We start from the raw sequence: 10308 nt of genomic DNA, 5'->3' as shown, positions 1-10308 counted from the left end.
GGAAAACATAGTATTTTATGGTTACGGTAATACTATGATCACCTGACACCGGAGGGCAAAACCATGGCATAAAAGAAATTAGCTGGCATTAGACTGGCATATTTATAACTGACGCAGTTGTTTGAAGGAGTGCCTAGAGAATTTTATTAAGGTTGCATTATCCCTGGCGTAGTGTGGATCTTGTCCTCACATCTTTCTTTCTTTTTTTAAGCTTTTTAGCATTTATTAAATTCACTCTGTAAAAAATCTGACACACATAAAACCAATGAGAGATAAAGAATGGAAAGTCACCCCACTGAAAGGAACTTTACAGTGCAAATTTAAATCCATACAATTTAATCTTGAACAGCAATTTAATCTTAATCTTGAAGTGTAATACAATGAGACTGAAGACAACACACTTGAGGTCCTGGACAAGGTAGTAAAACACTCTTAGACCTTCTGGATCCTTGGACTGATTTACATCAATAAGAGAACCAATTTTTGATGTGGTCAAAGAGATGTGTTCATCACCAATTACAATTTCAAGCTCCTGCTGGCCAACTCTGTCAGGAGGCGGCCATAATGCATCATCTTCTTTCGTGATTTCACTGTCATCGGTTATCCTCTTTAGCTCTTCCATTAGACTTTTGTGTACGTAGGCTTCTTTTCTGATCATGACATCATTTTTATAATTGCTGTTGTTTGCATATCTCAGTTTCCCATCAGGGCGGAACTCAAAAAACTCATGGCCGAACTTCCTCTTGTGCCCAACGTAATAACGCAGATAGAAATCGCTCGCCATGGCCACATATTCCCCACCGGGCCACCGAGACCTTGTCCTCACATCTTAAACATGAAGTTGAGAGTTACAGATAGGTAGCCGTGTTGGACTGCCATAGTCAAAACAAAACAAATTCCTTCCAGTAGCACCTTAAAGACCAACTAAGTCAGTTCTTGGTATGAGCTTTCGTGTGCATGCACACTGTATATCTGAAGAAGTGTGCATGCACACGAAAGCTCATACCAAGAACTGACTTAGTTGGTCTTTAAGGTGCTACTGGAAGGAATTTGTTTTGTTATGAAGTTGAGAGTTCATTAAAACTCAGGGCCCTTTGGCTTCTAGAAGCCCAAAATGAAGCCCATAGCCCTGACACCACTGCAATAGTTTGCTTGTGTGGTTTTAGAAATGCCTAAGGCAAGGTAAGGGACGCGGGTGGCGCTGTGGGTTAAACCACAGAGCCTCGGACTTGCCGATCAGAAGGTTGGCGGTTCGAATCCCCGTGACGGGGTGAGCTCCCGTTGCTCGGTGTCTGCTCCTGCCCACCTAGCAGTTCGAAAGTATGTCAAAGTGCAAGTAGATAAATAGGTACCACTCCGGCGGGAAGGTAAATGGCATTTCCGTGCGCTGCTCTGGTTCGCCAGAAGCGACTTAGTCATGCTGGCCACATGACCCGGAAGCTGTACGCTGGCTCCCTCGACCAGTAAAGCGAGATGAGCACCGCAACCCTAGAGTCGGTCACGACTGGACCTCATGGTCAGGAGTCCCTTTACCCTTTACCTTTAAGGCAAGGTACCAGTGAATACCAGTAACTGGGAAACCACAGGCGGGAAAAGTGTTCTTGTGCTCAAATCCTGCTTGGGAGTTTCCCACAGGTATCTGGGCCACTATGAGAACAGGATGCTCGACTGTGTGGACCTTTGGCCTGATCCAGCAGGACCCAGCAGGATCCTGTGTGGACCTTTGGCCTAATCCGATGCATGCAGTGAAACGCCGCGCTCAGGGAATATAAAACTTCTTGGCTGTCAATCATAAAATGGCAACATCAAATTCTCCCCAACGACAAAGAGGAGCCCAATTGCAATGGTGGCCAACGACCTTTACCCGCCCAGCAACAGTGGAATGTCTTGCAAGACCCCACCGCAACTCGTGCTCTCCATGAAGGAGAACACGCTTTCCAAAACATCTGAAGAACATCACATTGACTACCCTTGGTCTAGGTGTGTACCTAAACAAAGCCTTTTTTTAATAAAAAAAAGATTGATAGTTTTATAGTATCAATGCAGAAATCAAAGAGAACTAAAAGACAGTCTTGAATTGAGTCTGAGGCCATATGGCCAGTCTTCCAAGGAGTGCATGAAATGCATTCTTAGTAAAGTTGGTATATATATATATATATATATATATATATATATATATATATATGAGAGACAAAATCCACTTTTAATAGTGTCAAGAGCATTTGGTGGCCAATGATCATTAGGACTTCATGTAAATATGTAAACATCATTACAGGCTCAGCTCAAGGGAAAATACATCCTCCTGATTGCCAAAGGCCATTTGGATCACCAGCTCAATAGATCTCTTCCCATTTCCTGACTTTAGTCCCTTTGACTTTAACCTTCAACAAATCTGCCTACTCTTCCTGCTTCACTGGAAAAGTGAAGGCACATATTTGCATATTTAAAGGGGGGAGGCAAAGGCATACATTTACCGAATAAAGCTTTGTATCTTCCCTCTGTTAGAAGATTTAGGACAGATAAAAGAAAGTACCAATTATTCACCCAGTGTGTCATTAAACTAGGGAACTCGCTCTCATGGGAGGCACAGTGATGGTCACCGAGTTGGATGGCTTTAAAAAAGGACTAGACAAATTTATGGAGGACTATCAATGGCTTATGAGGGACGCGGGTGGCGCTGTGGGTTAAACCACAGAGCCTAGGACTTGCCTATCAGAAGGTTGGCGGTTCAAATCCCTGTGACGGGGTGAGCTCCCGTTGCTCGGTCCCTGCTCCTGCCCACCTAGCAGTTCGAAAGCACGTCAAAGTGCAAGTAGATAAATAGGTACCGCTCTGGTGGGAAGGTAAACGGCGTTTCCATGCGCTGCTCTGGTTTCGCCAGAAGCGGCTTAGTCATGCTGGCCACATGACCCGGAAGCTGTACACCGGCTCGCTTGGCCAATAAAGCGAGATGAGTGCCGCAACCCCAGAGTTGGTCACGACTGGACCTAAGGAACTGGACCTTTACCTTATCAATGGCCACTAGCTACGTATAATGACTGATCTTTTCATTGGGGGCAGCAATGCTTCCAAACACCAGCTGCTGGAAACCACGGGAAGGGAGAGTCCTCTTATGCTGGTTTCTCGCTGGTTTCCCAAAGGCATTTGGTTGGCCAGAGGAAGAGCAGGATGCTGGACTAGATGGGACATTGGCCTGATCCAGCAGGCTCTTCTTATGTTCTCCACTTGTCACATTGCCACATATTTCCATCACTGGTTGCCGGTAGGTCAGCTCTTTGATGATATAGCTGATCAACGGAAGTCTTGCTTTTGTAGTGTGACTGAGTGGTCTAAAGCGTTGGAGTAAGGCTTCAGTCATATACCAGTATATGGAGGCCCTAAATTTTAGGGGAAGCACTATAGCTCTGTGGTAGAGCATCTACTTTGCATGCAGAAGGTCCCAGGTTCTGCTCTGAGCATCTACAGTTAGGCTGGACTGGGAATGTCCATTGAAACTCTGGAGAGACACCGCCAATGTACACAATACAGAGCTTGATGGACCAATGGTCAGACTCAAGGAAAGGTAGATGCCTATGTCTTCACAGTTAAAATGATGTGTGTGGCACAAAGAATTGTAGAGTTGGAAGGGACCATGAGAGTCATCTAGTCCAACCCCCTGCAGTGCAGGAATCTTTCAACCAATATGGGGCTCAAACCCACAACCCTGAGATTGTGTCTCATGCTCTATCAACTGAGCTATCCGAGGCTATAACAACATATACATCAGAGGGGTTTTATTCAGCCCCTTTTTATCATTTCCTCTTGAATTATTTGGCTTCCATTGCTTCTATGAATTTGGCTCACCAAGATTCAATAAGTGGACTGTTATGTACTGAGTTGAATAGGATCCAGAATGCAGCAGTCTGATTGGTCCTAGAACAATAGGATCCAAAATGCAGCAGCCTGATTGGTCCTAGAACAATAGGATCCAAAATGCAGCAGTCTGATTGGTCCTAGAACAATAGGATCCAAAATGCAGCAGTCTGATTGGTCCTAGAACAATAGGATCCAAAATGCAGCAGTCTGATTAGTCCTAGAACAATAGGATCTAAAATGCAGCAGTCTGATTGGTCCTAGAACAATAGGATCCAAAATGCAGCAGTCTGATTGGTCCTAGAACAATGCAGTAGTATGATTGGTCCGCTAATGGGGCCTCCTGCTGCTGCCGCACCGCCAGAGCACAATTTCTGTTCTCATCCTGAAGCAAAGTTCTTAACCTGAAGCAATATTTCTGGGTTAGCGGAGTCTGTAACCTGAAGCGTATGTAACATGAAGCGTATGTAACCCAAGGTACCACTGTACTTTAGTTGCTAATACACTTGTCCAGCTCAGCTTCGATGGACAGGCTGCTCTATCAATAAATATTAGATATGAACAATTTGAGTGTAGCTACCAGCCTGACAGCAGTCACGAAATTAAAAGACGCCTGCTCCTTGGGAGAAAGGTGATGGCAAACCTAGACAGCATCTTAAAAAGCAGAGACATCACCTTGCCAACAAAGGTCTGTATAGTTAAAGCCATGGTTTTCCCAGTAGTGATGTATAGAAGTGAGAGCTGGGCCATAAACAAGGCTGATCACCGAAGAATTGATGTTTTTGAATTATGGTGCTGGAGGAGTCCCAGACTCTTGAGAGTCCCATGGACTGCAAGAAGATCAGACCTATCCATTCTTAAGGAAATCAGCCCTGAGTGCTCACTGGAAGGACAGATCCTGAAGCTGAGGCTCCAATACTTTGGCCACCTCATGAGAAGAGAAGACTCCCTGTAAAAGAACTTGATGTTGGGAAAGATGGAGGGCACAAGGAGAAGGGGACAACAGAGGACAAGATAGTTGGACAGTGTTCTTGAAGCTACAAACATGAGTTTGACCAAACTGTGAGAGGCAGTGGAAGACAGGAGTGCCTGGCAGGCTCTGGCCCATGGGGTCATGAAGAGTCGGACACGACTAAACGACTAAACAACATCAAACCAGCCTGCTGTACCAACATAATTTGCTTTGCCTATTTTGGCAATCGGTATGTTTCTCGCAATGATGCGCTGAGCATTTATTCTATTGCTTAGACATCCTGTATTTCTCCCGATGACGGACTCATAGTGAATCTCTGCATGTCAGATAGGCAAAGTCCATGAAGATCAACTGGGCAATCAAAAATGCAGCCTTCTTGCCTACTGCATGCCTGCCATCGTATCTCCACCCTCAACTTTTTATTTGCTGAAAGGAACAAATGGGAAAGGGGAAGCAATTAAATTTTGTAGCTTTTAAAGCTGGCCTGTGTATATGGTAAGAAAATACCATAAATGTTTTTTGACTTTTTGCCAGTTGTTAGCAATGTGCAGCCCATATGAATTCCTATATAACAAGGATGGAAATAATGTCAAGAAACCCCGTAAAGGCTTTTGTGGCCTGAATTGTAATGAATGTAGTTTGATACAAAGACTTTCTCACAACATGGCAAAGTGAATCATAAAATACTGGACCTTGAAAGTTAATGCATTTTATTTTTTTTAACAATAGCTCAGGGACGGTTTACGTAATGAATTGTAATTAACCCACCTTCAGAATCTTTTATGAGTGTTTTGCCAATTAGCTTTGCATGCTTGCTAATGACTCATAGCCTGCGCATGTCTTTACAGAGCACACTTGTTGCTAGTCTGTTAAGTCAGCAGAAGTTTGCAGCATGCTGATGTAGCTACAGGTAAGAGCCACCTGATACTAACAAACTTTAGCATTCGCCACTCAGAATGCATTTGCAAGGACTGAAAGCCCAAGATAATTGTAATGTATAGCAACGGCAAGAGGCTTTTGGTTTCTGAAGGATTGCGAGGAATGTACTGGGCTCTGGTTGAAACATCTGTTGTTACTTAGTACTAACATATATAATATTGCTAATTGCTGAGACATCTTTGTTTTCCTTACTTAGCACTAGGGTTAGAATGGTTTTATTTTTGTGGCTCATGGCTTCCTGCCATTTGCAACACAAGTTCTACTCTAAAGAAAATAAAATGGCTTGCAGGCTGCCTACTTACGTGGTGTACAGCCTTTCTCTTTTTAAGAAAAATTAAAGAGGATTAGTGCAATAATGCAGAGCATACAGAATTGTTTCTTGCCAGCCTTGGATGAATATTTACAAGCGCCCAATTCCTGTCCTCCCAAATACTTCAGAAGCAATTAAATGGGGAAATGCAGTTGAATGGCCTTTATATTGCATTTCCTGCTAATTTGATCTGTTGGATTAACTGATGCTAGTGAGGTACCCATAAAATTGTGCAAACACACATTGTTCCCCTGTTGTTGTTTAGTCGTTTAGTCGTGTCCGACTCTTCGTGACCCCATGGACCAGAGCATGCCAGGCACTTCTGTCTTCCACTGCCTCCCACAGTTTGGTCAAACTCATGCTGGTAGCTTCGAGAACACTGTCCAACCATCTCGTCCTCTGTCGTCCCCTTCTCCTTGTGCCCTCCATCTTTCCCAACATCAGGGTCTTTTCCAGGGAGTCTTCTCTTCTCATGAGGTGGCCAAAGTATTGGAGCCTCAGCTTCACAATCTGTCCTTCCAGTGAGCACTCAGGGCTGATTTCCTTCAGAATGGAGAGGTTTGATCTTCTTGCAGTCCATGGGACTCTCAAGAGTCTCCTCCAGCACCATAATTCAAAAGCATCCATTCTTCGGCGATCAGCCTTCTTTATGGTCCAGCTTTCACGTCCATACATCACTACTAGGAAAACCATAGCTTTTCTATATGGACCTTTGTTGGCAAGGTGATGTCTCTACTTTTTAAGATGCTGTCTATGTTTGTCATTGTTCCCCCTAACCCTCAATAATAGTCATGATGATAGTATGAGGCATAGACACCAGCTTTCTTAACTTAGCAAAAAGCAGCAAAGGGGATAAATATGTTGGAAAGCTACCAACCCTTCAGCGTAGGTACCTGATCTGAAGAATACCCGTTTCACTATTTATCTGACATGGACCATTCCATTCTGGCTCCAAGTGCCAGAAAATCTGCTCACTGATCTGTGTTTGTCTTTGCCAGCACCTCTTGAAGGTATTGCTAAGGTGACACCTGATCACCCCATGCCATCTGGACTTGCCAGCCACAGATGTAATGAAATGGACAGTGTTCAAGAGCAAGTAGCCCCTTCTGTCAGTAGGGTGTGAGATATCATTGGGATAAGGTCCCCTTATCAAAAAGATGCCTCAGGAGGTTCCCCAGGATCGCCTCTCTCCCTGCGCCTGACAACTGTAACTGTGTTACACCAAATATTATCACACCGAATGAATTCATTCTTCCCCACAACATCCATAGTGTGGGGTTGATGCTCTCAATTTGCCAGTTGTGAGGTTATCGAAAAATGGTCCTACTTAACCCTGCAAATGGTGACTAGCGAATGTCATGCTACAACATCATAAAGGGTGTGTGTGACTGGGGGCTACCACTCAGAAGGGGGTGGGGTAATCCTCATTGAGCCTTGAAGTTCATTGAGAGGGTGAATCTTAAAGTGTGTGGGATCCAAGCCAGTTAGAGCTTAATAGTTCAGAACCAGCACCTTGAATTTTGCAGAAAAGGTAATAGTGAGCCTGTGCAGGTGCTGGAACATGTATGCAGTGTGTTCTCTTCTCATGAGGAGGTCATTATGCATCAAACAAGCAAGGCCAGTCTTGCCTAAAATTCATCATCCGTAATCTAACCTCAAGATTGCAAAGCCATTAATTGCCATTGCTCGATCTGAATTGGACAAATCTCACCAGGTTCGTCTGATGAAAATGGCTCCTTGCTCATCTCCATAACCTGTGTTTCCATGTATAATTAGGAGCACTCAACAACCACCAGTCTGAGGGAAGGTGAACACTACCTATTATGCAACTCCAAATGATGAGTCTATCTGACCATTAATGCTTCAGTCTTGACTGAGATTCTCTCTCCCTCTCTTTTGACTCGCCTACATCCAGTTTCATGGCATGATCAAACAATGGATAAGAAACCAGATTATAGGACCCAGGGGCAGGGGACAATGAGAATGTGAGTAACAGCTATGGGTTATTTAGCATATGGTATGACACCTAAGGCTCTACCTCTGGATGTTGCCGAACAGTTTCGTATATTCATTAAACACAACTGGGGACAAGATGGCACTTTGAATAGAGAAGTCTCGGGGGACGAAAAGCCAACCACCCATTTTAGAACTTCTGGTGGGTGCTTATGAGTGAAGTGTGGGATTTAACCTCTGCTAAGAGGACCTTTTTGTTGGGACACGGGTGGCACTGTGGGTTAAACTACAGAGCCTAGGACTTGCTGATCAGAAGGTCAGTGGTTCGAATCCCCGCGACGGGGTGAGCTCCCATTGGTCGGTCCCTGCTCCTGCCAACCTAGCAGTTCAAAAGCACATCAAAGTGCAAGTAGATAAATAGGTACCACTCCGACGGGAAGGTAAACGGCGTTTTCTGTGCGGCTTAGTCATGCTGGCCACATGACCCGGAAGCTGTACACTGGCTCCCTCAGCCAATAAAGCGAGATGAGTGCCGCAACCCCAGAGTCGGTCACGACTGGACCTAATGGTCAAGGGTCCCTTTACCTTTTAAGAGGACCTTTAAATGTTACTTTGCATAGTTGGGGCAACATTCATTCTGTCATTCATTCGTTCAGGACATTTATACCTCATCTTTTATTCCAAGGAGCTCAATATGCTATGCCTGGTTCTCCAACACCCCATTTCATCACCACTATAACCATGTGAAGTAGCTTAGGCTGGGAGTGTCTGCCTGGCCCAAGGTCACCCAGTGTGCTGAGTGAGGACTTGACCCTCCTTTTCCCAGGTCCAAGTCTAAGACTCCAACCACTATTCCACACGGGCTCTCTTTCATGCTGGAATGTGACGGAATGCTGTCATAGCTAGGGCCCTGTATAATATGGGGGGGGGCAAACAGACAGGTTTGTGGACAGGTGGCTGACACCACCCCAGCCCCAACTTATGCATATTCATTTGATGATTGTGGGGTGTTATTCGGTGTAGGTAAAAAGGTAAAGGACCCCTGGATAGTTAAGTCCAGTCAAAGGCGACTATGGGATGTGGGTGGCGCTGTGGTCTAAACCACTGAGCCTCTTGGGCTTGCTGATCAGAAGGTCGGTGATTCAAATCCCCACGACAGGGTGAGCTCCCGTTGCTCTGTCCCAGCTCCTGCCAACCGAGCAGCTCGAAAGCACACCAGTGTAAGTAGATAAATAGGTACCACTGCGGTGGAAAGGTAAACGGCGTTTCTGTGCACTTTGGCTTCTGTCATGGTGTCCCGTTGCACCAGAAGTGGTTAAGTTCTGCTGGCCACATGACCCGGAAAGCTGTCTGCAGACAAATGCCGGCTCCCTCGGCCTAAAAGCAAGATGAGCACTGCAACCCCATAGTCACCTTTGACTGGACTTAACCGTCCAGGGGAATAGGTGTACTGGCTTCCACTAGCACAAATATTTAATTGCCTGTGGCCCAGAATATTTAAGTGACTGAGCTTTAGTAGTGGTGAGTGAATCACAGACAAGTGAGGAGTGGGAAATCCCCCTGCCTGTGGTAAGATTTACATCAGTGGTGAGAAACCCTTTTCAGCTTGAGGGATGAGCCTTATTCTGAATGAAGCAAAAATTTTATCTTTGTACAGTAGGCCAGTTTCTTGTAAAACACACACACACACACACACACACACACACACACACACACACACAATATTGGTAGCTCAGTTGGTAGAGCATGAGACTCTTAATCTCAGGATTATAGCTTGAAGTCCCACGTGGGGCAGAAGTTTCCTGCATTGCAGGAAGTTGGACCAGATGACCCCTGTGGCTCTACAATTCTATGATTCTATCCTCGATCTAGACAACCAGGAGCCAATATCAGAGTGCAACATCTCAGCCAGGCAAAAATATTTCAGGTGCAAAGCTGGGCCAAGTGAGAGTAGTTCCAAGGGCCAGACAGCGAAGGGCTACATCTTCCATCACTGCTCTCTATGTCAAGCTATATTCTAGCATGTATAGTTGTATGTAGGAGGGTATGAAGTTTTTCCCAGCAAGAGGTCATTTTCTGACTAGGGCATAAGTTACCCTGCGGAGCCTGTGTCTCCAGCATATCAGCCTTGGTCCAGTCCTGGGAAAGGGGCCAGCTCAAAGTAGACTGCATGAATAGTGGCGTAGCATGGGGGGCACAGGGTACAAAATCATTAGGGGGACAAAATTTCTGGTGCTGCCTCAGTACAGCTGTGTACTTCCTTTGCTGGGCTCCATTGAAA

At 45.1% G+C, this 10308-nt stretch overlaps 1 pseudogene across 1 annotated transcript; it reads right to left on the bottom strand.

Annotated features, from left to right (window-relative positions):
- Positions 1 to 226: 226 nt before the first annotated feature.
- Positions 227 to 822, bottom strand: LOC309338455 (protein mago nashi homolog pseudogene; annotated as a pseudogene). The gene has a single exon. The product of its transcript is annotated as a protein mago nashi homolog pseudogene (transcript).
- Positions 823 to 10308: the final 9486 nt, after the last annotated feature.

Source organism: Podarcis erhardii (genome assembly GCF_964252035.2).
Source record: "Podarcis erhardii genome assembly, chromosome: 3".
NCBI lineage: Eukaryota > Metazoa > Chordata > Lepidosauria > Squamata > Lacertidae > Podarcis > Podarcis erhardii.
This window is presented reverse-complemented; position numbering and strand designations above follow the sequence as displayed.